Here is a 5662-nt window from a genome sequence, read left to right on the forward strand (position 1 = left end):
CTGTCCCTCTCTACGTAAAGCTCAAAATCTTTTAGAATGGTCTAGAAAAGCCCTACAAGATCTGCTCCCTACTCTCCTTCTGTCTTCTTGTCCTCTCTCTCCTTGTTCACTCCACCATAGCCACATTTGCTTTCTTTACTCTTCAAATACAGTAAACACACTTGTGCCTTAAGAGTTTGCATTTGTTGTTCCCTCTGCATAAACCAGGGAAAAGCAAACTTTTCCCAAGAGCCAGATAGCAAATATTTTCAGATTTATGGGCCATGTATAGCCACAGTCACAACTATTCAACCCTGTCGATGTAGAACAGAAGCAGCTGTAGATGATATGTTAACCATTGAGCGTGGCTGTGTTCCAAGAAAACCCCACTGGATAGAATTTGGCCCACACCAGCCACTGCTTGTCTTTCCCTACATTTGACCTCCACATGTGATATATCCCCAAATTTCCTTTGCAGGGGCCCACAGCAGGCTACTCTAAGATAGGCCAGTTTGGTATGAAGAGTATTTTGAGTTAAAAAGCAATAAAACCCCAGCAGATTTAGGAATAGCTCTTTAGCTCCTTCACAACTGCCTAAAGATTTAGATAGAGGACCTGCTCCAGGAAGAGAGTTATCATCATAGATAAATACATTATTCTATGAATGAGGTATGATAGATGGGATAGGACCTACCAAGGCTTCTCTGATGAAATTCTTCTGTGTCCCAGTGTTTCTGTAGGCCAGCAAACATTTATTTACCAAACATTCATTCTTTTTCATCTTCCTGCCAATTGCATTCATTCCCATTGAAGTCCCAGATCCCTAACCTACCCACTTCTCCTTAGTTCAGAATGACACATATACCTCATTTTGCCTATCTTTAGAATTTCCATGCCTGTGGGGCTTCCCTATATGTACAAAAATAAAACTGCTTTTCATCTATTAATATGTTTTATGTCAATTTAATTGTTAGTCTAAATAGAAGGATCTTGAACAGGATAGGAAATTCTTGCTTCCCAACACCTTCATATCCCTGTCCAGTTGTCACAAATGTCACCTTAACAATATGCCTTATTTTACTTTTTCCCAAGAAATAGGAGCAATTTTACCCTCTCTACCCTCCACCTTCCCACACAAAGAGTCAGGAAATTCCTATCCCCACTCCAGTCCCCTTACTTAGCCTTATTTTCTCTATAGCACTGGTCACTGACACACTACATTTTTTGGTAAGGGATTTTGTTTTCTTCTCTGCTGTGTCCCTGGGGCATAGAATAGTTGCTTACAATAGAATGAATCAATGGGCTTTCAGCCAGAAGACAGGAGTTCCTTCTGGCTTCTAGTAAGTCGGTATAACCCTAAGGCATTTCATTTAACCATTCACATTATAAATGTCCCTTTCTAAAATGGAAAAAAAAATAAGGCAGGCTGTAGAGATGAAATGGAATGGTAAATTAAAACAAAAACAAAAACTGTAAAAAGTAATAGAAATAAAATTTGGGTTTGTTAGTTGTTGTACCCTAATGTCTCTTAAGAAAACTATAAGAACTTTTCAAATAAAAGAACTTGGATTTATTCAAAATCCTAAATAACCAAAATAATTTCCTCTTCATGATCATTTTCCCTGCTTCAGACTTTGCATATAGAGGGGAAAAAACTGAAATCTTCAGAGATCTTATGAAGATTCAATCTAACTGAGTTCCCTTTTCCCAAACATTTCTTTATAATCTAAGAATCTACTGCAGAGATCAGACAGAGGCCATCATTTGGACCTCTGTTTTATAATTTAAAAGCCAAATATCATTAAATTTTAATTCCTTAAACCTAGAATTTTATCTTTGACCCACCTTTTCTCTTAGTCATTTGGTTTGCAAGCTATGACTTACATTTATACCTAAAATGGAAAGGTCAAATGCCTGAATATTATTATCTAGTGTTTATGACTTTTACTTCCTGGTGAATTAATTCCAATATTTGCTCTTATTAATTTGAAAGTGATCAAGTTTCAGAGAAGCATAAAGTTCTATCCAGCTGCCAAGCCTTATCTTCAAATACGGAAGGACTTAGCCTCTCCAGATACAGGGGAATGAGCATTTCTTATAACTGGATAGAGAGTATTTATTCACCAGGAAAGTAGTTTTAGGGCTCAGAGAACTTGGAATGAGTTGGAATGAGGGATTGGGGCTAAGCAAAAAAATGGAAGCTGAAATAATTCTGACACGGTAAAACCCATTTCGCTTGCCGTGCTTGAGCGTGAATTGTTGTGTCCAAATAGCAAACATAGGATCCGAGATTTTTTTTTTTTAAAGATTTTATTTATTTATTTGACAGAGAGAGAGAGATCACAAGTAGGCACAGGAGCAGGCAGAGAGAGAGGGGGAAGCAGGCTCCCTGCTGAGCAGAGAGCCCAATGCGGGGCTCAATCCCAGGACCCTGAGATCATGACCTGAGTCAAAGGCAAAGGATTAACCCACTGAGCCACCCAGGTGCCCCATGGATCTGATATTTTCTTGGCTGCCACACAACTTAAGACGGCTGCTTTAGTGGTAGCCAATTATCCAGGAGCATATTTGAGAGAGGGACAGAGATCCTCAAAAGAGCAGATTTGAGACATTATTGCTACAGCAGGCACAAAGTTCACAGTGTGCAAGAGGTGAAACTTTCTTCATCTTGAAAGACTAAAATTATTTTCTGACTTGAAACTCACTTTCAATTTTTTTTTTTAACCTATTATAGAAAATTGATCTCATCCCATTAGGTAAGCTAAGGGGATTTTTTTTTTTTTAAGCCATTTCAGATTTTTAAACTCAGTCCTTTAATGTTTTCTTTCTGTCCCCCTTTTACAATTCTGTCATGGTGGCAAACTGTTACTGACTTCTCATTCCTCTCTGTGTGACTTGCCACGTGTTCAGCCCAGGTAATAAATCACAAGCCATCAAATTGCAAAAAGAGTTTGGGAAAGCCAGTTTAACTTCCTGCAGGAGACAGCCAAGATACAGCAGTAGACTCAACAGATTTTTAGGGCTGATGCCATACCCATGCCCTTGCCATATCCTTCCAATATGACACCCTTTGTCCTGTTCTAAGAAGGAGGGGGGCAGGGGCCTCTCTGCAGCCCTCTCCAGTCTACTGTCCTGCTACATTTGCAGTTTATTGCCAGCACCAACTGATTGGGCATGGGGGTGCTTTCTTTTCTGGGCAGTTTGCAGTTTTCCTGGGCCTTCCCAAGAGCAGAAACACAGGTTCTCTACTTGTGGATCATCAGACTTAAAGGGAGCAAAAGGAGACAGGATATGTTTGTGGGGTATCCATTCCCAACTCTCCATTCTGCCTGAGGAAGGAGATATAAGGCATAGGCCTCCCCACACTTATATCTAACCCTTCCACTCTTTTCTTCTGCCTTCCCTTCTCATATCTCTATGGGGAGAGCAGAGAGCAGACAGAATACCTTCTCCCACCCCCGACCACTTTTGTCTGCCTCTTAAATCTTTCTATTTAGAATTTAAGCATACACATTGAGATGTCTCACTTGACTGCCAGCAAAATTTTCATAATCTCTCAATGGGACAAACTGGGACACTCTGAGCCTAAAAGTGGTGTGGGGGAGGAGGTGGAAGGGTGGATGATGAGTAAGAGAAAAATCATGTTGATAAATAACACAGTTTTCTTAGCCTGCCATATTACCTTATATTCCACAACCTTGTAATATCATTATTATTATTTTGGCATAAGTTTTTATAGACTCCAGGGAGAAGGAAGTCATCAATTTTGTTTTAAAATATTTTCATAAAAATCCTAAGAGTTACCCACATTCAGTGTGGCTCTCTCCTCTGTACTTTGAAAAGTGTCACTCCATTGTTCTCCCTTTAGGGAGAAAAATATTGACAACCAGATTATCCAAAGTCATGGGTTCAAGATAAAGTAAGGGGTGCTGTCATCTATGTAACATCCCATTCTTTTTCCATAACAGACTGAGATCCTCTGACATAAATAATGAAAGATTCGGCCTTCCTTGACAGTGTGATCACTTTTGCCTGAGATCCCCACTCCACACAGTAATTCTGAAACAATGCTCCTCTGGAGAATTTAATCATTTACCTTGCCAGGCCCTCATCATCCCGCTTTCATTTCACTTAGGCTAGGGGTAGGTAGGAATAAATCTCAGAATTTATGAAAATGAACATTATTTCTTTTTATCCACTTTTCAATTTCTGTCTCCCACTGCATTTTTAAAGAAACTACCATTCGAAGTATTGTTTTAAATCATGGTGTCAAATTTTTACATTAGTTTGTAGCCTTGTGGAGATGATCAGAATTTAGGGATATAGATTATCAATGAAAATTTCAAGATTCTGAATCAAATTTATAAGCTGCATCAGTAGCAAATATTCTGTTAATTCACCTTGACTTTGTCTTTTCTCCTAGGATTAGTAAACCATTCTACAGGGGTCAGTTATCTTTCTCTCAGATGTTCTTTGTACTTCAATGGTCAAAGTTTTTAGCTGATATTCTATCCAACTACTGGAATAAATACCATTCCTCCTAATATCTTACTATCCCTGCCTTTGTGATTTTCCTTTGTTGCTGCTGACATTTTATTTATTTTTTTGATGACTGACTTTTCTAAATCAGTAGTTTTGAAAATGTTGCATTTTCTCTTGACTGGTCACCATCCAAACAACTAAAAAACTCAACTGACTGTAACAGTCCTAAGGTTCAGGCTCATATCTGGTGGCTCCAGTGTTGTTGTTGTGAGTGCCTAAAGCTCATGTCCCCATTATCAATAATTTCATAATTAATTATTTCTTGGAATGTTTATATACAGAGGTATTTATTAACAGTGTTAGAAAAAGGAATAGACATACATATATATTCACTCTAGTTCTACCCGCTTGTATCGTAGCCTTTTTTAATGAATCTACTCTAGATTCCAGCACAACAAACCCAAATTCTGAGAGTCTGGTTTCCTACCAGCTGTCACATCCCACCCTCACTGGCTCTGTTCCTGGGTCCTATTTCCCTCTGGGCCTTGGCTTGAGCTTTTGTTCCTCTCCAAAGGATACATTGCGTGATTCTCTACTTGTTACCGCTGGCTCTGGCCTTACATGCCCTTTGATACAACTTGCCCCATTTTTCTACTAACTCCAGCTGTCTGGGCTAGAATTAGGAGACACAGACCAGCCACCTCTGCTTCCCCTACTTACCATCATGCCATGCCAAACGTTGGAGACACTGTTGCAGCTGAGTTCCCCATGACATTATGGTGTGAAGAAAGATTGACCCATGATCAATCTATAGAGTAAACTGTAGTTAACCAGAATAACTAATACACATAAACTCTGCAAGTTCTGTATACTGAGATCAGAAAATAAACTCTCTCTTACCACAACATAGGTTTATTAAATGGATCTTTGGCATTATCTCCAGTTAGGTTGTAGTTGAGTCCAAATTCAGGCTCATTCCTTGCCTAGGGCTAAGCAAGGGCAGATTACCATGATGGTTGATGGGATGGGTGGGCTGAAAGATTCTATTGATGTAGGACTTGGTGCAGAAGTCCTTGAAGTGTGGGTTCAGGAATTCAGTCACGCCTCAGGCTCAAAACCACATTCTCTTTCTGTCATCTAACTGCCTTTCTACTTAAGAATTTCAAAAGCTTAGCATAACAGAATTCTAAGCTGATGCCAA

The sequence above is a fragment of the Neovison vison genome, chromosome 1 (genome assembly GCF_020171115.1).
Source record: "Neovison vison isolate M4711 chromosome 1, ASM_NN_V1, whole genome shotgun sequence".
Lineage (NCBI taxonomy): Eukaryota > Metazoa > Chordata > Mammalia > Carnivora > Mustelidae > Neogale > Neogale vison.